At 41.7% G+C, this 23,035-nt stretch overlaps 1 protein-coding gene and 1 long non-coding RNA gene across 2 annotated transcripts in view; one reads left to right on the forward strand and one right to left on the reverse strand.

The window, feature by feature from the left end:
- TLL1 (tolloid like 1) overlaps window positions 1-23,035 on the reverse strand; it is a 240,000-nt gene that overhangs the window by 142,872 nt on the left and 74,093 nt on the right. The window lies entirely within an intron of this gene.
- Window positions 17,969-18,592, forward strand: LOC143819704 (uncharacterized). The gene is made up of 2 exons (XR_013225047.1): window positions 17,969-18,212; window positions 18,339-18,592. It is a non-coding gene; the product is annotated as an uncharacterized LOC143819704 (long non-coding RNA).

Raw genomic sequence — 23,035 nt, forward strand, 5'->3', positions numbered from 1 at the left:
CACAGTTCCATTGTCTTTTTATTCTCACAACCGTCCTTGTAAGGTAAATCAAGTTGGAAAAGAATGACTGAACCAAAATCACCCAGCAAGTTTCACAGCTACTGGTGATTTGAACCTGGGTCTCTCTAGGTCTAACACACACTCTCTAGGTCTAGCCATGTCCCCAGAGTAGCATGGCACAATTTGAATCCAATGGCACCTTTAAGACCAACCAAGATTTATTCAGAGCATGAGCTTTCGTATGCATGTATACTTCCTCAGACATATTAGTACATAGTTACTTCTTTGGGTTCTTGAACATCCAAGCATTCTCTAGTGTTGCTTTCATCATTACTGTAGATACAAAGGCATACACACTGGGGATGGAGCTTCTACGCAGAATTTTCTGCATACTTCATCTATTTTTGAAGGATTTCCCGTTCACACATGCTTCACAAAGACTGCTGGCTGTTGGAGACATGATCGTCACTTCTGCCACGGTACCATACTACCCTTGTTCTACCCTGTACTACAGTGATATACGACCAATTTTAAAAGGTGAAATAAGTCAACATCAATAAATATAGTATTTATAGTTGTACAATTTGATTTTTTTTAAAGTCCTCAAAAAACTTCTCCAATGGTGTGGCTGGAAGTAAAATCCTAAGGAAATGACAAACACGAGAGGTAATGATGGAAAATGGTACCAATGTAGACAGGAAAGGGGACACTGTTCTTTCTGGTTTGTAAACATGCTTGTACTTTATTTATGTATTTATTATATATTTATTCATTGCATTTTTATATCGCCACTCCCAGCATAGCCAGCTTGGGGTGGTTTACAATAAAATATAATAAAAAACATCAACCATCTAATAACAACAATACATCCCAAAACCTTACCTAATCTAATGCAGCTTAAAATACTCAATCCTCTCCAACATTTCTCTGTACTTGGCCAGTATGGTACACAATTCACCACCATTGCCGATGTAATGAGAATAGATCACAAATTGGGTCTGAACATGGTCTATCACACAGTCCAAGAACCCACACATTCGCATATACATTCACATCTGTGCCCCATGTTGCTTCACAAAAAGATCAGAGGGAAGCATATTTAAAATGGGGCAGAGCTGAAAACAAGAATTAGAATACAACTTCATGTGGAAGATTCAAAATACAAAATACAAATTGCCAGATGTTTGAAAGCTGTAGCTGAATGGCTCGAGCAGAGTCGCCTGAAACTCAACCCTGCCAAGACGGAGGTCCTGTGGTTGGGACGTAGGGGACTAGGAGAGGAAACACGTTTACCCTCTCTGGCAGGGACGCAACTTTTTTCCATCTGCACCAAGCTTGGTGCACTATCCATCTGCACCAAGCTTGGTGCACTATCTGTCCACCGAACACCTGGCCACAGTGATCCATACGACGGTCATGTCCAGAATAGATTTATGCAACTCTCTCTACACTCGCCTGCCCTTGTGCTTGATCCAAAAGCTTCAACTGGTACAGAATGCAGCTACTAGGGTCCTCACAGGTACATCTTGTAGGGCCCACATCCAGCCTGTGCTTAGGCAGCTGCACTGGTTGCTGGTTATTTTCTGGATTTGGTTCAAGGTTTTGGTTTTGACCTTTAAGGCCTTACGCGGTCTAGGCCCAGTGTACCTGAGGGGCCACCTGTCACCCTATGCCCCCCGCAGGGCCTTACGCTCTGCAGGTACAAATTTATTGGTCATTCCTGGCCCCGGTGAAGCATGCCTGGCCTCGACTAGTGCCAGGGTCTTTTCGGTCCTGGTCCCGACCTAGTGGAATGAGCTCCCGGAGGACTTGCGGGCCTTGCGGGAACTTACAGAGTTCCGCAGGGCCTGTAAAATGGAGCTTTTCCACCAGATCGTTGAATGAGGCTGGGCCGCAAGGAAGATATGCCCCCCCCCCTTATAGCAGTAGTAGCAAAGTGTAATTGGCACCCTAGGTCTCCCACCACCCATTTAGAATGGGTTATCTTGGGGTAGTATAAATGAGACTGGAGTTTTTGCCGCATCTGTTTTACTGTTTTATTCTGTTTATTATATTGTATTCTTGTTTTATGGATTTTATTGTATGGTTATACTGGGGTTTTATATGCTGTAACTCACCTCGAGCCTCTGGGGAGAGGTGAGTAACAAATCTAATAATAATAAGTGTCCAGTTTGGAAGCCCTGGGAGGAAAAAACCTCCATGCAGATGCAGAATATGGAACAGAGTCTACATATTGGAAACTGTATTTGAGAACTATGGAAAACATGGCTCCTTGTTTGGTTGGTGAGTTCCTTACATCCCTTCAGTTGTCCACACATGCAAACACCAGTCCAACTCTTAAAATGGGAGTGCATGATTACACTCATGAATGCATGATTACACTTTAAGCTCTACTTGGGTACTAGCACTTCAGTATTGCAAATCTCTTGGCTGAAGGGAGGAAGATGGCAACCATATAAAGCTGTGTTCTTTCGGTAAACTTAATCCTGACTTTATTTTAATGGTTTTCAATTGTGCTAAATGTTTTTAATATGTCAAGTTTCCATTTTATTTTTCTTGTCTTATTGTAAACCACTTTGAGTAGTGATGAAAAGCAGTATAGAAATAGTGCATAAATATTGTAACTCAGAACTGCTGCTTTTGCCAATGGATGTATTCAGCAATTATCACAATACTAGTAAATAAGCCCGCTGCAGGCAAAATGCAGTGGGCGCTAGGCAAAATGCAACGGGCAAAATGCAGCGGGGCTGGGCGGGAGCAGCTTCTGCCTGCCCCGGGCGCTCCTTCGCTACCAGGAGAACGGCGGGGCTGGGCGGGAGCAGCTTCTGCCGGCCCCAGGCGCTCCTTCGCTGCGGCGAAGGAGCGCCCGGGGCCGGCAGAAGCTGGGAGAACGGCAGGGCTGGGTGGGCAAGGCTTCTGCCGGCCCCGGGCGCTCCTTTGCTGCCACGAAGGAGCGCCTGGGCCCAGCAGAAGCCGGGAGAACGGCGGTTCGCACGTACCTGAGGTGCGTGCTCGTGTGTTTTTTCTGGTTTATCTTCTACCCTGTTCTCCATGCCTCCACCGCTAATGTAGCTGATTGGTCAAGGCATCAATTCAAACACTGTAAGAGACATCCCTCTCTCCCCATTCCCTTCTTCCAGCCTGCTCTGGCTGTAGAGTTGGGAGACAAAAGGCCGGAAATGAAGCCCTCTCCAGCCTCGTGCTCCCTCCTTGCTGGCTGAAGCTCCCACACACACACACACACACACAAACACAGACATGCTTCAGAGCTGGCTGGGAAGGGAGACGAAAATGCATGTAGCTGCCACCCCTCCTCTTGCTCAATCAAGCAGGAAGGAGACAGGAGACTTACAATTGGAATGATTCAAGTGCAGATGCAATGTCTTAGTAAAAGCTGTTTCCAGTCGAGAAAAGTAAATGTTTCAGATCCATTGCAAGATCCAGGTTCAGATCTATCAGAATTCAACAGGACTGACAATAGAAAAAAATTGTGAATGTAGACTTCCCCACTCACTTCCAGCTGAAGGTATATGTTTGGGCAACCATCAGCTTCATTGGTTCTAATGAACATTGACTACCCTGAGCTGCAAAAGAGTGTGGTATATAAATATAATAAATAAAATATAAATAAATGTAAAATATTGCTCCCTTTTGCAGATATCTCCCATTCTTCTGATTTTTTAATAATGCAAAGACTTGAAAGATTATCACTAACTTTTATGATAAAAGGATGCAACGACTTTAGCATCTAATAAACTTCTAAATAAAAAACTTTGCTTTCTGGTATTTGGTCACATCTCTGCTTCTCTTCTAGAGCCTCTTGTGGCGCAGAGTAGTAAGGCAGCTGTCTGAAAGCTTTGCCCATAAGGCTGAGAGTTCAATCCCAGCAGCCGGCTCAAGGTTGACTCAGCCTTCCATCCTTCCGAGGTCGGTAAAATGAGTACCCAGCTTGCTGGGGGGTAAACGGTCATGACTGGGGAAGGCACTGGCAAACCACCCCGTATTGAGTTTGCCATGAAAACGCTAGAGGGTGTCACCCCAAGGGTCAGACATGACTCGGTGCTTGCACAGGGGATACCTTTACCTTTACCTTTACCTGCTTCTCTTCAGGGTATAGACCAAATGTCCACAGTTGTGAACAGCTATTTTAAATTAGGGCTAAGAAATTTAATAGGGAAAGCCTCAACATAGTATAGTGCTAAAGAGTGACAGACTCTAATCTGAAGATCCGGGTTGGATTCCCCACTCTTCCACATGCAGCCAGTTGGGTAATCTGAAGCCAGACACAGTTCTCTTAGGACTGTTCTTGCAGAGAAGTTCTGTTAGAGCTCTCTTAGTCCCACCTACCTCACAAGTTATCTGTTGCAGGGAGATGAAGAGAAAGGTGTTGTTTGTAAACCACTTTGGGATTCTTTTGGGCAGTGAAAAGCAGAGTGTAAAAATACAGCTCTTCTTTTCCTTCTCATTCAAAGTCAAATCATTTTGTTAATTATACATTCTTGTTAGTCTTTCTGAGACCCTGTCATTTTCTGCTTAATAAGCAGTATACCAAATTTTCCAGTCTTGGGTGAATTGTGCCATTTCATTTACAGCTTCTGTATCAAAGAGGGAATTTTTATAAATGGATTAAGAATTAAAGAACAGTTGCTACTTTTAGGTTTACACTAACTTGATCATAAACTTTCTTGCTGTTTTTATTCTTTTTTTTATTAAGTTCATTGAAACTATAGTTATATATGCTTTGCTAGAATTGATTGCAGCAGCCACTGCAAACTAAATTCACCAAGCAAAACAACCGCATTTGACTAAGAACTCTTGTAGGTAGGCATTGTCATGCACATTCCATAGTTTCCCTATTGTTGGCATACAAGATTACAGCTTCTCATGCAGCATCAAAGGTAGCTCACTAGCCAATAGAGGAAATAGCTTCCTGAACAAAGAATCTCAGAACCTTGATTGCTGCAGAGCTCTGTGGTTAATTTTGTCCAAGGCCTACAATCATAGTGCATACAAAGGAAATAGCAACAGTCATGTTTACCCCAATATGCAGAATGCTAATATTCTTATAGGAGACTTTTATAACTTTAGTACAAATGCATTTTAAACTACTGATTTAGAGCAGCAATTCGTGGAGGGTTATAATTGAGATTATTGCTGTGATTAATGGTTGCCACTGTAATCCTTATTTACATCCAACTCTTACATATCTGTGACTGTATGGTGCTGCCATTGCTATTACACTTTATGCAATGCTATAGTAAATTGCTATTACACTTTATGCAATGCTATAGTAAATCCTCAACTTCCAATGTATTCCGAAACACATACAGGCGTTTTTTGGTTAAGGAATGACATGTCCATGAATACTGCAAAGTATTAGATGCTGAGGTTTTGTGTTCCTTGTATGAAGCCAAAGAAATTGTACTGACATTCAGAAATAATGAATATTGAAATATTTCAATATCATCTTCTTCTGTTTACTGGTAACAGATACTTCAGAAATAAGAACCAGAAACATTGTGGGTTTGTTCATCCTAATTTTATTAGTTTAGCAGATATCTTAGGGAATGCTGACTGAGCATGAGGTAGTCTGCTCTGACCTCCTTTGCTACCAGGTGTTGATGGGCATTATTGACCCTCTTGTTTTTAATAGCCAGTTATTGACTTTGCAATACACCAGCTCACAGCAATACAAGCAGAGAAGCACATACAGCTGTGAGCTAAAGCTTTCTCCATATATAAGCAGGCATTTGCTTAGCAAATACAACCAGTGTCCAGTTTCATTATCAGCTTTAGGCAATTAAAAAAGAGAACTTCTGTGAATACCATCATTTGCAAATGATTTAAAAAACCAAACAGGTAAATAGGAGTGTTGTGCAGGGAGATGCAGCATGCCTTTTGCATACTAGATCTGCATTCCCTGTCTCGTCCAGCTTGTTGTTCATACTGAATAGCTGCTGGTTGTCATTTTGCTCTAGAGTCTTATGCCTAGTGGCTCTTCAGCTTTCCCAGCTTTTCTCCTCAACAACAGACTTCCTGTAGCCATACAGAGAACTTAGTCAAGGTGATAAAGAGCATGCTTAGTATGGTATTGGGATTGTAGATAGTCGTAGCCCTTAAAATCTGTGCTCATCCATGATGGGAGAGAAACAAATCATGAAAAATATTGATATAGAACAGATAGAATCTTAACTTCATGGCACTAGGACACATTCTTCAAGTCATATTTATGCTAAATAGCCCTGACAGGAAGGATTCCCTGAGGCTGCTTCTATGAATAAATGTAAACTAGAATTGCACTGTCAGAATCTGGTTTCCTGAGACTGACAGAGATTCAGTAGTGTTTTGTTCAAATCAAGATTATGCTGAATTTTGACTATAATATGCTTGGAAATAATTATTCTGAGAAGTGTTCTTATCTGAGAGAAGAATATGAGGTAGCCCTTTTCCTTATAAACAGAAGGTTCTGACCTCTATAATCCACATATACAAAACTCAGACTTGGATAACACAACTTGAAGTTGGAACCAAAGAGATTATTAGAGGTTTTTTTTTTTAACTGTCTCTCTTAGGCCTCCACACCCTAACAAGAGGAATGGCCAGTAGGCAAAAAATAAAAATTCAGTTATCATTCCAGACCTTTCTATCACCTAAAACTAAACATGAGTAGAACTTTAAATAGAGGTAGAGTTTAATTCAACAAAGAGGGGTGGGAAATGAAAGCAGTATACACATATACAAAATTCAGACTTGAGCAACACAACTTGATGTTGGAACCAAAGAGATGATTTGAGGGTTTTTTTTAGTCTTTCTCTCTCTCTCTCTCTCTCTCTCTCTCTCTCTCTCAGGCCTCCTGAAAGTATAGCCATTTTCAAACTGCCTTTATAAACCACTTTAGTAACAGGTATCTAATGGATTTTTTCCTGCCATTTCAGACAGATACATTTAGCAACTGGCTGCTAGCAGAATTTATTTACCTGTTCATACAAATCTACTTATGTCTGATTAGCAAAGCAAAGCTGAGCCACTTTTGAGGGAAACTGCTTTCTTCTGGTTTTTACCGCTTTGTTGTGCTTCTGAATCCCAACCCTTTTTTGACATGCGATCTTCCTCTGAGTTTTTTTCTTTAACATTTTAAATGGTGCCACTATAGCACTAAACCAATATGGCACTTGAGTGTTATAGCGGCACCATGGTGCAGCTTTAGCACTGAAGGCTTATAATGATTTAGAACTATAGTGACCCCATGTAGAACATTAAAAAACTCAGGAGAGGGGGCAGCAGTGGGGGGGGGGAGAGCAGAACTGTTTGAAGTGACCATCATGCTTCAGAGATGGCTTGTTAACAGAAGGAAATTCACTATATGAAAACACCATCCCTGTATAATGAATAACACCCAGTTTAGAAAGATAATGTAAAAATCTCCTTTCTCATGGTCTGCCTGCTTGGCTTGGCTAGCTGTGATGCTGCTGCGGTTCTGTATGATTATTTTGTTTTGCTGCAGATTTTTGGAGACTCTTTCTCAGGTCACTCTCTTCTCTGCCCTCACACCCACATGGATTCAGTCTCTTTTTCTCCTCAGAATTCTTTTCTCCCTCAGGACTGTCTTTTCTCTCAGGACTTTCGTATTGCTGCACCTCAGGGATGAAATAGTTTCTTCCCTCAAACTCCAATAGATGGCCAAACCCACAGGGTTACTAATTTATGAATTAATTCCATTCGGAACTGCATATAATAAGAAAATATATATTTGAGATATGCTTCTTTCTTTAAAAAAAAATCAATGTCTTTACTTTCTAGCATCTAGAACAAATCTTTTCCAATCCACCCATCTCTAAGTCAACATGTCTCCATGGATACTGGGTTTTTTATCACAGAAAAGGCATATATTGCCATTTGCCAGAATAAAATGGAAGGGACATCATATCAAAACCAAGATGAAAATCTAATGTGAAATCCCAGATCCTACATAGTGTGCAAAAGCTAAATGGATATTGATGAGAATGTCAGAAATAATTTCAATGTTAGGTGTTAAAAATTACCAACTATACTACTTCCAGCTGTTGTGACTCATCTGAGCACATGAAAGTGTCATATGCACTCTCCCAGCTAACGCTTATGTATTTTTGCTCAGTGTTGGCTTAATCAAGGAGGACTGAGCCGTAGAGAAGAACAGCAAAAATATCTGCAGATTCAGCTTTAGTTTCACTGCAGTCTCCAGAGTTAAGCACTTCAGTAGACCAAAATATGACTTGTAATCTGAGTTTTAGTATGCTTCTCCTTCAATTGTGCACGCACACCCTCTTCTATGACTGCATGTCCTTCCCACTTCTGAGTCCATACTTCTCTTATTTAGCTTGCATTGCTGGTATTTTTCATTTCCCAAATGACAATTCTGTTGATTCCACGAAAGGGGGAATGTTCATTGTAACCCACCAGAAGTAACAGTGTACCCTTTGGTTTCTAGGTAACATCAACTGTCTACTTCCAAAATGGCTTACAATCACCTTCCCTTCTTTTCCCCACAATAGACACCCTGTGAGGTAGGTAGGCTGAGTTATTCTTCTGACAGGACTGCTCTGTGAAAGTTCTGAGAAGGACTGCTCTGTGAGAATGACACTATCAAGGTTGTAACTAGGCCAAGGTCACCCAGCTGGCTGCATGTAGAGGAGCGGAGAATCATACCCAGCTCACCAGATTAGAAGCCACTACTCTTAATGCTGGATCTTGATAGGAGCACCAAGAATATCTGCTTTTTCAAACAAAGGTATCTCATGCAAGTGGACCAGTCTCATTAAAACACCAACTGGAAGACACATTGTATTATAGTCTGTGGTCTTTATTTTTAAAATAACAGTGCTGCTAAGTCACCTGGTTGTCTTCCTTAGAATTGGTGTCCCAATTTGTGTGTTTTTCCACGAATTATTCCCTTATTTTCAGATTATAGTCCTGGAGTTACTTTGCATAGATCGGGGTTGGCAGGTGGTTGCTCTTGTTGGCTTATTGCTGTTTTGACATCCTGTGACCCTTGGTGAACAGCAAAGATCATAAGCATTGAATTGCTTCCGGTACACTTACTTTCATATACAAGCAAGGTGTTCGATTTCACTTTCCCCACTGAGTTGCCATGTAATTGATACACATACTCTAATTTTGACTTTTTCCACAGCCACAACAGGAATACATGGTGTTAAAAAGGATTGCTGTTAATATTTGGAAGGTTAGTATAGGAAATAAGTATATTCCTTGCAGGCAGTAACCACCTTAAGGAAAAACAGACATACTGTTCAATTTTAACCTGATTTCCATGAATTCAGAACAGCCATTCGTAGAACTAAACAAAAATGGATTATCATTTGCATTACCAAGAGGTGGAAAGAGAAAATGTGGGAGGGAATGTCAATCAACACAGAGTAAGAAAAATATTCTTCTCCCTTATATGTAGTGCCAAATGATTCTAGAAAACTCCAGTTCTTAGGCTCACATCTATAACTGTAGAAATCAATTTCTTGCTCACTAACAATATGTGTACTTCATGGCAGGTAAAATTTAAGAACCCACAGCTCGTTGAGAATGTTTGTTGAAAAAGAACAAGAAGAAATGTTAAACTTGAGAAATAAAGGAATCCTGAACTTGAGAAATGAAGAGAAGTAAAGGGAATCTGTGACAGATAGGAGTCTGCCCAGTTCAGAGGGGGAAATATCCCCTCAGCTGTATCATTCCTTAGCCTAAGGGAATCCAATCACCTTTCACTGGGGAGAAGGACAGGCTAGAGTACACAATCTTTGTACAGATCTGCCTTAGGGAGCGTGCAGTGACAGTTTGGGTCTGCCTCAGTAAAGAGCAGACAGCTTGAAGTGTGGCTGCCTGGGAGTGGACAGAATACCCAATCATGAGGCTGGTTTCTGGTGATGAGCCACAGATTACTTGGGTCAAGTAATACCCACCAATTGAAGATCCCGCCTTAGAGAAATATGCTTGGCCTCAACCAGAGTCAAGGCCTTCTCAGCCCTGGCTCCTGCCTGGTGGTATGAGCTCTCCAAGGAGATCAGGGCCCCGACAGAAGTTCACAAGTTCTGCAGGGCCTACAAGCCAGAGCCCTTTCACCAGGCTTGTAGTTGAGGCCAACCAGGAACCACTCTACATATTAAATTGGGCCCCTCCTGACTTAGTTGTCTCTTATTATATAACATCAATAGGCTAGCAGCAGGCAGCAACTTATTCAATTTTTAACTATAATTTAAATGTATGCTGAATAATAATAATAATAATTATTATTATTATTATTATTATTATTATTATTATTATTATGCATTATTTTTACATTTGAAATGTCTGTATGTTCATTTTGTTGTTCACCTCCCTGAGTCAGCCAGTCCGCGAGGGGTGGTATACCAATCAAATTAAATAAATAAATGTATTCTTATTCTTGGGAAAGGACAAACTAGTGTGAGTGGAATGAATCCTGTGTGTGTGAAAGAATCCAATCTAGTAACTAGCCAGTGAAAACCTCTTTGTACCTTCAAGTGTTCAAGAGAATACGAACCACCCTGAAGCCACAGCTAGCTTAAATATGTGCCTCTGCAAGGTCTCTCCTTTGACTAAATGGAGACCTGTGCTTCTGATCTGTTGATTAAAACCAATCTGTAAATAAATAAATCTTCCTTGTTATTTATATATAGCTCCTGCTTCAGTGATCTCTGTGTTCTTTTTGCTTATTAGAAAACTTATCTCACGGCAGTGAACTTAAAAGCCTTGATACCCTAAGAACATCTTGTAACTGAGGGAAGGTTTACAGTTTAAACCAGACCTGTTTCTCTGAAATCATAAAAACATGCGTGGGCCTTCTCAATTCACAGAATCCTTTTAAGTATCAGTTAGAGTTCTCCGGTGTTTGTGTTAGATGATGAAATGATGGCTATTTTGAATACTGATGCTTCATTTACTTACTGACACTACAATTTTCTCCTCCTACTGCTTAATACAACCCTCCCATCCTGTTATTTTGTAGATTGCACAGGTGGTAATTTTCAGATGAAACACTACTATTTTGCTCCTTGCTGGATGTTAAATTTCAGGTCCTGGCCTATAAGCTTTTCTAGAAATGTTATGTTCAAAACTTTTCTATGGTATACTGGTATGGGGCATAGACCTTCCTGCAGGAGTAGAGAGGCTGCAATCCGCCGTCCTTTGCCACTGATTTGGCCTCCCCAAATGCATCTCTGCCCTCACAATATACTTGGAGACCGGCATTACCTAACTGGCCACTCTAGCCTGGCTCCGTATCTTTAAATACTGGATCCGCCTGAACTTTAGAGCCCAAGATGGGAGTCTTGTCTACCTTATGCTGTCTGATAAATTTATATCACCCTGGTTCATGAAGATTAACAACAAATTAAAGTCTATAGGCCTGTCTATTGAGCTTTTAGAAAACCTTGAAGAGAACCGAGCTTACAATATCATCAGGCAACAAATCCTGGATATTGATTAACAGAACACTATCACTGGAGCACGTAGATCATGCTCTTCCATTTTTTTTTAATCTATCCCCCAGCAAGAAGGATCCCAGAGTACTTTAGATCTTTAAAACTGCCTTCCTTGAAGCATTTTTTTCTGCTAGCAAGGCTAAACCTCCTACCAACAGCAGTGACTAAAGGTCGGTACACTAAAATCCAATATGCCGACAGACTCTGCCCATGTCCTGCAAAGAAGTCAGTGGAACACATTTCCCTCTTTTGTGAGCAACATAACCACCTGAGAGAACGGTACATATTTCCTCTCTTGGGGACGAGCAAGATTCACAGTCCTGTAACAATAGTGCACTTTCTTTTATCGGATCATAACCCGCAAATAACCGAATTCACTGCAAAATTCCTTCACGGGATTTTCTCCAAGTGATCTGGGATCTGAACCACCTTGTCTTTTATATAGATGTTTTATTATGATTATGCCAATAAAGGTATTTGATTTGATTTGATTTGAAATGTTATGTAGCAGAAAGATAGTTATGTGCCCAAGTTTAGTGCCATAGTTCTATTTCTATGCAGTTTAATTAAAATATAAAGCTGTCTTTTTATGTATGATACATAGGATGGTCATCGGACTGAATGCCATTGTGCATGTAATATTTTGTTTGATGGCACACGAAATGCCATTGGTGATATCATGCAGGATTTGTAATAGGCAACATTTGAACTTGACCAGCTTGAAAGTAGGTGCATGATTCATTTCTGGAATTTTTCGCTTCTGTTCAGAATCTGGGGTTTCTGTATTAACCAGAAATTCATCTCATTAAATGATGGGGGGGGGGCATTCAAGGAGTGTGATGGGAATAAATGTAATGATATTCCACTTATTCTACATTTCTTCTATGTCATGGAGGTTTTCAGGAAATGGGGGAATATAGGGATGGAGAATTAATATAGAAGCACAGAATGTATCTCAGAGATGTGTTCACAGCAAGACATTCCAGCTTACTAAACTGAAACATACAAGCACTGTTCAATTTATTAAATCTTTGCATGGATCAAGGTAGGGCCAGTAAAGTTCTTCTATTTCAATGAGCTTAATTAAAATAAAGTAAATAACACTGTTATTAGTATTTGCCAAGAAAGTTATATGTACTGATAGTGAATGAACTTACGTTTAATAATATTACTATACTCCTATAGTCTCAATTGCATTTTACAAATGAATAACTAAAATGTCACAGTTTAAAAGAAATATTTTCCCTTTTCACAATTAAATATATTGCAGCAGCTGTGTAGATATTATTGTTTCTTTCTGATCCTATGCTGCTTTGTTAAAGTACGTACACGTACAAACACACTCACACAAGAGCAGTTGTAATGTTTATCATTAAAATAACTTTTGTTTCTGTACAAAAGTCATCACATTGTATATAAACATATGTATCGATTAAATAGTATTCCATCTGTTTCAAATCTTCTCTCTGGATTTCTCTACATTGGTAGAAGACTTTTTTCCAACCCCCAACCCCCATCAAAAACCCTATGTTTTTTCTGTCATAACAATTTGCATATTTTTAGATCTGAAGTTATAGTGAAGCAAAAGCATAATTTGGTATTAGGTTTTTACCCTGCCTTCCTCCAACAAGCTCACATTGGCAACTATGCAGCAGCAATGCCCGCCGCCCCCAGTACTGAAACAATACTGAGAAGCTGTTCAGTCTGAGGGTTAGTGGCCCCAACTAAATGGCAGAGTAGGGTTTTGAAATGAAGTATGCGGGACACGTGGGCAGTTTCCATACAGAGGATCTATTCTGCCTTGGTTTTCATCCAACAGTTTTGTTTTCGTGAGCATATGCATGACACCCTCCGTTATCCCCATTTTTGTACCCCCCCCATTGCTGCAATCTCTCCAAACTTGGTTTGATACAAACTTTTTGAAAAGGTCACAGCCAAAACACCTTTAGGTGTCTTCTTGAAAGGACAGACAAAAGGAAATATTACTTTACAAAGAGAATTATTAAAATGTGGAATTCACTGCCAGATAAGAAATATGAATAAAGAGCTTTAAAAATTAGATATTCATGGAGGACTCTATCAATGGCTACTAGACATAGTGACTGAAGAAAACCTCCACATTCAGAGGCACTAAGCTTCTGAATCCCTGAACCAGGAGATAAAATCAGGGGAAGGCCTTAGCCTCTATGCTCTATTGTTGGTCATCCAGAAGAACTCATTGGCAACTGCGTGAAAAAGGATGCTAGACAATATGGATTACTGATCTGATCTAGTAAGGCTCTTTTTATGTTCTTAAGATGAGCATTTCTTCTAGTCCTGCCTATATTGCTGTAGTTTTTCATACCTCAGTCCCTGTGGGGGTTATTTCTACCCTGAAATGGACAGCTTTTAAAAAGAAATTGGTAATACTTATTTTGCTATAATGTTAAAATATTATAATAATCTAGTGCAACTATTAAATAGTTTTAAGTTGTTTTTTGTTTTTATAGCCCTTTTGGTTGCACAGTTAGCAGAGGAAATGTACTGGCTTCAAATTTCTCCTCCAAACTCAGTAACAAAAAAAATGCTAGGGCCTTTAAAATAAATACTGCTGGCTAGAACATCCTTGCAATAGCTCATTATAGCATTTACTGATGTTTTTAAAGCCTGAAAAAGCCCTCTAGTGGAAGTGGAGAAATGGCAGCCAAAGGACTGAGGCAAGGAAAGCAAGGAGACCACTTGTGAATACTCTATTGCAGTGGTCCCCAACCTTTTTATCACTGGGGACCACTCAACGCTTGACAATTTTACTGAGGTCCGGTGGGGGGGTAGTTTACTCCTCTACTCTCAACCACTGCCCTAACACTCTCTGATCATTATGGTAATGTTTAAATATCCCTTCAAAATAAGATACAGACACGCCTCAACAATAAACATAAGGAACATTTTATTTTCATGGAAATTTTAACTCATGACAATGACAAATCAATGGGAACCCTGAGCTTATTTCTCTGCAATGAGATAGTCCCATCTGGGAGTGATGGGAGACAATGACACCCGAAGTGTGTTGTAAAGGGCTGGGGGGGGGGATGAAGTAAAGGGCCGGGGGGGGGGTGAAGGCGTCCTTCGGGGCCCACCTCCAATTAGTCGATGGACCACATGTGGTCCACGGCCCACAGGTTGGGGATCACTACTCTATTGCATCTATGAATGCTTCAGCATCCACAGCAGCAATAGTTTGCAAACTAGTGATGAATTACCCACTGCTACAATGCATCCCTGGGCTCAGCTCAAAACTGGTTTCAGTAAACAATTATGCTGAAAATGAACAAGTAGCTTATTGTTTGCCAAGCTCACCTGAGCTAAGGAAAAATCCATGGCATCATGAGTTACTAGAAATTCCATGGTATTTTCCTGGAAAAGCCTTTACACACCCACATCCATTGGGAATTTTCCTTTGGATGGCTCCTGACAGCACAGGCCCTGATGAACTGACACTCAAGGCACTAAGGGAGAGACAACTGGAGAGGGGAGAGAAAAAGAAGAAGGGAAGGTTTTCTCTGGATTGCATTACAGTCTGAGACAATGCTGCCTTCAGTTACAAATTTGTGTTTGAATACTTTGTATTCCAAACTCAGGGATCATGAACTTAGTTAGCATCACTAAATCATTATTATTAATTATATTTTATGCTGCCCCTCCTCACAGTTTTATCTTAGAATGTGAAGTGATTGAACAATTCTTCTGTTTCCTCTAAAGATATTCTGGAGCCAGCTTGGTGTAGTGGTTAAGAACGGCAGGTAGCTTCTAATCTGGCAAGCTGGGTTTGATTCCCTGTTCCTTCAGTTGGGTAACCTTGGGTAAGTCTTAGTCCTGATAGAACTGTTCTCACAGAGCAGTCCTGTAAGAGCTCTCTGAGCCCTACCTAACTCACAGGGTGTCTATTGTGGAGGTAGCAAGGGAAGGTAATTGTAAGCCGCCTTGAGACTCCTTTGGGTTGCGAAAAGCAGGGTATAGAAAACAGCTTCTTTTAAAGTTTCAATGATAGATTCCATTTTAAAATTACCACAACCTCTCCACATACTCTTGATCTGAATTCCTTATATGTAAAAATTGTCTAAAATTTTGCCTTGTTTAGTTGCCTAGTTTCATAGCATTCTGTCATCACAGAGTAAAACAATAGGCCAGACTTGTTCCTATCTAATCATGGACCCATAAACAGCACAGCAAAAGCAGTGGGGCTATATAGCTACTTAAAAAAAAATCCCCTTAGCTGTCTCAGAAACATTCTGTTTCATTCCATCAGCAGAACCATCACAATACAGTATTCTAGCCAATCACAAAATTCCTTAGTACTTACGGTATACAAATCTCCACACACAAGTGTGGAACTAAGGGAGCCAGTTAAAGGAGTTAGTGTTGTGTAGTAGGTAGAATACTGTATATTCTGAACCCTGGAGCAGGCAAAAACCATCATTAAATAAAAATAAAAGATACATGGACCTTTAATAACAGACGAATCTAGATTGCTGAGTTACTGAACGCTGGGAGGAAAAGCAAGCCCTTAGCATCATTTCCATAGGAATTGTCTTTCATTCTGTAGCTGCCAAGCCTAGGAAAATCCACTGATTCTGGCTCTGGACCAACATATTTAAGTGGCTCTATTTTAATTCAGACTTGACTTTGACTTGACTGTAACTCAGAGTACATTGATGTTCCCAAAAATAATGTCTTTAAAAGATGCTGTTCTTGAAAATTTGCATTCATCTGAAATAATTGTACTTTTTCCCTTCTTTTCTTTCTTTCTCTGCCCTTTCCCTTTCTCACTGATAAATGTAGTATCTATAACATGTTGGGAACTGTACAGATTTATTTTTAGGCTGTCTCCGAAGTACTTGGAACTATTAATGGTACACAAGAATGCTGAGTTTTCTTGAACACTGGGGCCGCAGAGCCTACTTTGTGTCACAGCCTTGCCCTTGAACTATTGTGTAAACAAGAGAGCATTATAGCCAAACTCACATTAAATAAAATTGGACATTATAAAAAATGAATATAGATGATGATAATTGGGGCGGGGGTTGGAACGTGAACTGGGAATTTATTGTCATTCTAGCTGCAGCGTGAAACCAGATTTCATATTCATTGATGTCAGACTCAGGTAACTCCTTAATCTGAGCCACTATTTTATATGTGCAGAGGCACAACAGACAAAATATTGTTTTTACAGAAGAGCCCACTACCTTCTTCCATGGGTAGATCTTATTACATTACATGGGTCCTGTAAACAGACCATGTCAACTAATCTCCAAAAACAAAACGCTAAAATATCTGCATTAGTTAACATATTATTGTTTCAAATTATAGATCACAAACATCTGACACTAGAGATCACTGTTCAGAACCCCAGAAATGCAAATAAGCTACCAAAAGAAGTGTAGACTCTTGTCATTTCTTGCCAGTTAAAACATTTGTCCTATTCTGTACCTAGAGCCATAGGTAGTAAGGCACAAGGTGGGCAGCCTAAAACAAATACAGCAAGAACTAACCACCAGCAGAGGAGCTTAAGCCTACAGATCTTCATAAATGCAATGCTGCCAAGGCCTGGGGATCTGGAGCCTGGCAGCAGGGAGCTGTCCAAGCTGAAGAAAGACCTGAGTTTGCAGGAGATGTTGAACCAACAGAGTTTGGAATGCAACTGAAGGATTATATGGGGAACTCTTAGCCATGCTTTTCCCAGTAGCTGTAGTCCTTCATCCTCCCCAAATCTTCATGTGTACTCTACTTGGCCCAGGCTTTCATTCTTGCCTCTGCCTTCTTTGTGTCCTGGGGGCTACTTTTGGAGGTTAGGGGGGAGGGCAGATCCACTAAGGAATTTGTAGGTATGCCTTTTGTATACCAGACGCAAAAGCAAAATGTCTGCTAGTAGAGATAGCATAAGGGGTCTCTGCATGGAGCTTCCAGCTTCCAGGTTACACAAAGCCTCTAGTGTTTGAAAAGTTGGTTTTTATGCCCTGCTTTTCACTATTCAAAGTCTCACTACACTATTAGAGATTCCTTGAAGGAAGAGGTATCCCTAGTCCTCACTACGCATACTCTATGCACTACAATCCTCCAGAAATCATTCCCAGTTGGGCAAATGGCACAGTGGCAAAAAGTTAAACACCCTTCCCCTCCAGTGTTGCAGCCATGATCCATATTTTTTATGGATCCCCAGCATTCTGTATAATTTGGCTCTTACATACAAATGAAAAGGAACACAAATGCTTTATGACATTCTCCTTCACTTTTAGATTCCATGTCTTACTGAATAACCCCAGACGTTAAACAGTCTAAACAAATTTCTGGGTAATGATCTTGAGATATAACAAAATAAGGGCAATTTGATGGTCTCTGCCCATGATGTGGTCATATTTCAGTAGACCATTGTTAACTCACAATGTTCAAAAATGTATAAGAGCAGGGGATTGGCTACAGTTTTTCCAGAACACTGTTAACACACAATGTGCAAGAATTTATAAAAGCAGGGGATTGACTAGTTTTTTTTCAGAAACTCAAGAACCATCAGAGTAGGCAGGCAGTACTTGGTCAGGTGATATTGTATCTGTTATTGAGATCCATAAACATCAAAGATGTCAAAAAGAAGAGATAGTACATATGATAGAGGGCATAGTCGCAGAGTTCCTTCAGGCAGGAGGAACAGGAAAAGTAAAAGGGGATGTGATGCACCGCTCAAAAAGAGAAAAGGTAATTTTTAGGCTTCCTATAGTGGTTTGGGCAGGCAAGTATGTTTGATCAATAATTAAAATATAAATCAGTGGTTCAAAAGTTTTAAGTATATTATAATGATACTTTGATTTTTATTATGTGCAGGATATGTACGTGTCTGTGCCACATACTACTACTGGAAAGGAAGAAAATAATGGCCAGGGGCTAGTTTTCCCCTGCTTTGAAATAACATCTCTAACACCAGTGAATCAAAACCTCGAATTGGCCATGACAAGGAAACTCATCGGATAAGTCACCAGTAACCTAAGGGAAGACTGCAAGATCACGGAGCTGATGGATCTCGTATTATAGCAGTAATACAAGATCCATCACCCAGTCAATAAACTCTTGAAAATGCATGTCATTTTTGTTGTTGCCAAAAATATTTCATTTCCTTTTAATTACTTACTTTAAATTATGGTAAATTTGCTTCATTGAAGAAATTGAATCTTAATTCAGGGCGGGATACAAATATACTAATAAAGGTAAAGGTATCCCCTGTGCAAGCACCGAGTCATGTCTGACCCTTGGGGTGACGCCCTCTAGCGTTTTCATGGCAGACTCAATACGGGGTGGTTTGCCAGTGCCTTCCCCAGTCATTACCGTTTACCCCCCAGCAAGCTGGGTACTCATTTTACCGACCTCGGAAGGATGGAAGGCTGAGTCAACCTTGAGCCGGCTGCTGGGATCGAACTCCCAGCCTCATGGGCAAAGCTTTCAGATGGCTGCCTTACCACTCTGCGCCACAAGAGGCTCTAAAAAAATATATATACTAATACATTAGAGGAAAACTCAACAGAGTTCCATCATTTTCATTGTCAAGTTTTGACTGGGAAACAACATTTGTGGGACAGTACTTAAAAAAAAAAATTCTTGCCCTCCATCTCCAGTGCTCCTTTTCCCACATCTCATCAGCTAGGTGCCATTATCAATATCACTGCTGCCATAGTTGCTGGCTCTGTATAGATCATTACAACTTCCAGTTCCCTCCTGTCTAAAACACTGTTCCCCCTCCACTTGCCAAGCTCTAAAACTGTGAAAATAATATCAGAAGAAACCATGGTCACAGACAGAACAGGGAACGCTATGGGCTTTTCTGCATATTTGGGCATTATCCTGTGAAGCCTGCTGTATGGCAAAATACAAGAAATATTTGCAACTCATCGGCACTTTACACCACTTGAGCTGTCTTGAACGTTTCTGGGCTCTTTTCACACATTTTGCATTCCACACTCGCTGCCAGAAATGCGAGGGGAGTAAGGAACTTTAGTCTTGTTTCACTTTGGCTTGTCTACCACTGTCACCAATCAATCCCCTCCCAGAAAAGAAGAGTTGGTTCTTATATGCCGCTTTTCTCTACCTGAAGGAGGCTCAAAGTGGCTTCCATTTGCCTTCCCTTTCCTCTCCCCACAACAGGCACCCTGTGAGATGGGTAAGGCTGAGAGAGCCCTGATATCACTGCTGGGTCAGAACAGATTTATCAGTACTGTGGCGAGCCAAGGTCACCCAAACTGGCCGCATGTGGGGGAGCGCAGAATCAAACCCGACTTGCCAGATTAGAAGGCTACACTCCTAACCACTACACCAAACTTGCTCTTTGTTTTCCAGCATGGCTGATTGACATATGAACTTCCAGCGACTGCCAAAAAATTTTAAAAATAGATTTATTCATTTAAACGCCTATCCGAATATTCATAGAGGCACAGACAATCACAGCTGAGGTACGTGTCTGCCTACTCATTGCTCCAGGTGGTTCTCCGTTTTTAAAAACATCCCGTCCCAGGAAGAGGGGAGAGGGAGGCAGGTGTGAGGGCGGAACATTAGAGGCAGATGTAGTGCTTCTTCGCCTCCATACATTTCTTGTGCTGGTGGCCTGCTAGTTGTCTGTCAGGTGATAGCGCTTTTTAGATTGGTGAATCTACTTTTTTGGATTCAACAAATTGCACTTTAAAATGGTGGATGAAGCGAGCAGTTTGCTGACCAGACACAGGAGGTTGGTGACATCATGTGGAGCAGCTGGAATATAGTGTCTTCAGGTAGTAGGCATGGCATTAAATTTATGGTGTGCAGAAAAGCCCTATATCATTGCTGGATTAAGATGCTTTGAAGTGATTTGTCCTACCTTAAACATAATGCTTGGTTTTGAGATGTTCATTGTAAGCAGTATTTCACAGGAATTACTGTGCTGAACAAGCTTATCAACATATTTCCAGTGGTGCCTGGGGCAGATATTTTTTTAGCACCCCCTCTGTCTCTCTGTTTTTTTCTGTCAAGTCACAGCTGACTTATGACAATCCCCATCAGGATGAGAGACATTTGCAGATGGTTTGCCACTGCCAGCCTTTGCATTGGCCCTGCTTAAGTTCTGAGATCTGACTCAATCAGGCTTGGCTGGGGCAATCCAGGTCACTCCTCTATATCAGCGGTAGTCAACCTGTGGTCCTCCAGATGTTTATGGACTACAATTCCCATGAGCCCCTGCCAGCATTTGCTGGGGATTGTAGTCCATGAACATCTGGAGGACCACAGGTTGACTACCCCTGCTCTATATGACAAAACTATTTTCAGTAATAAACATGAAATATAAATAATGGCCAGAAAACAAATTGAGGTGGGTAGCCATATTGATCTGAAGCAACAGAACAAAGTTTGGTATTAAAGCTGCCACTGGACCCAACCTTTGTTCAATGGCCAGAAAAGAAACACAGGCAGTCAGCAATAATATCAGTTAAAAAAAAATTCCAACACCCTGTTCCATCACAAGAGTCAGCATGATTTAGTGGTTAAAGTGTTGGACTAGGTTCTGAGAAATCCAGGTTTGAGTTCCCACTTGGCCCATGGAAGCTTGTTCATTGATCTTGGGCCAGTCACATTGTTCTCAGCCTAGCCATGGCTTGGATAGCCCAGGATAGCCTGAACTTGTCAGATCTCAGGAGCTAAGCAGGGCCAACATGGAGGCAAGCAGTGGCAAAACACCTCCGAACATCTCTTGCCTTGAAAACTCTTCAGGGTTGCCATAAGTCAGCTGTGACTTGATGGCAAAAAACAAACAAACAAAAAACCATCACAGCACTTGGGTTCTGAGCAGGCATTTGTTTTCCATTTTGAAGTCCAAGATCTGAACATCCCAAACATCTACAAGGCATTTTTGAAAGCTAGGACTGTTCCTTTTTACTACCTTTAACTAACAAAATAGTGATCACAACCCTCACCAGAGTCATGACGAAGTTGCAAGAACATCTTATAGAATGCAGTTAAGAGCCTATGAGATGGCAGTGAAGTCAGTAAAATGCAAATTTTACTCAACTGCAATCACATCTGTTAACTCACTCCTAGCGCAATTATTTAGGATAGTTATTTATTTGTTTTTGGTTTTTTTTGTTTATTTTAGATTTCTATACCGTCCTTCCCTACAGCTCTAGGATGTTTACACCAAACGTTGTGGAATATTTACATGGAATCTTAACACAGCCCGCGGCGCCTGTGGCGCCGTGGACTAAATAAAGCCATAAGGGCTTGTGGGAGGAGTTAGGGCGGGATGAGGAAGGGTGCCGATTGGCCCCTTCCTCCGGACAGACCATCAGCCGGGCCAATCGGCTGATTGGCCCGGCCGATTCCCGCCCTGCCGACAAGGGAGCAACTGTGAGGGGGGCTGCTGAGGGCTCTCTGCCTGGCAGCCTGACGCGGCGAGAGGCGCAAAGCGCCTCTTGCTGCATCAGGCCGCCACCCGAGGGAGCCCCCGGCAGTCGCGTGCAGCGCGGCTGCCAGGGGCTCCCTGCCTGGCAACCTGACGCGGCGAAAGGCGCAAAGCGCCTCTCGCCGCGTCAGGCCGCCGCCCGAGGGAGCCCCCGGCAGTTGCGCAGAGCACGGCTGCTGGGGGCTCCCCCCCCGCCACCGCCCACTGGACAGTTGTGCGAGTTTAATCAGGAGTCATTCCCTGCCGCGCGCACGGAGCGCTGAGCCAAGCCAGAGAGTGAGCGAGGCGCCTTTCACGCTTGGTGGAGGTGAGTGGCCACGATGGTCGGGGAAATGCGAACCCCAAGGGTGCCACCTATTGATCCTTGCTTCCATTGTGTCAGAGAAAATAGGATCGGTGGAAGGAAGTCACTTTTCTCGCATCAGGCCGGCGCCCGACGGAGCCCCCGCCAAAGGCTAGCGCCCATTGTATTTACATATACAATGGGCTTTGCCTCTAGTATTATAATAATACAGATCTCTTACCACCCTGGAGGAAGGACACCAGAATAATAACCAATGGGATATCAGCTGTGAGGCATTTGCAAGTCATTTTCCAGACAAAATCGCAACACTCTGCCACGACCCTCCAAATTTACATACAGAGCCCCCTTGACTGTCTTTGGAGAGTACACTGAGTAACTTCAGACAACTTACACTGACCAAATTGGACAGGATGCTAAAAGCAGCAAAGCCAACCACTTGCCCTCTAGAAACATGTCCACCATGGCTACTAAAAACAATCGATATAAGGGTAGTGGACCTCCTCCAGGAGATAATCAAGCCCTCCCAGAAGGGCTAAACAAGGCAGTGGTTTGCCCACTGCTCAAAAAAAACTATCCCTGGACCCAAGACAACCCATCAATTATCATCCCATCTCACATCTAGTGTTTCTGGGGAAGATGCTTGAAAGGGCTGTCATGGACCAATTGTCAGCATACTTGGAAGAAGCTTCAATCTTAGACCCATCCAGGTCAGGTTTCCGGCCTGACCATGGGGCAGAGACAGTGCTTGTCATCCTGATGGATGACCTCTGTTGCCAGTTGGATTGGGGAGGGTTGGCGTTG

Source organism: Paroedura picta, chromosome 10 (assembly GCF_049243985.1).
Source record: "Paroedura picta isolate Pp20150507F chromosome 10, Ppicta_v3.0, whole genome shotgun sequence".
Lineage (NCBI taxonomy): Eukaryota > Metazoa > Chordata > Lepidosauria > Squamata > Gekkonidae > Paroedura > Paroedura picta.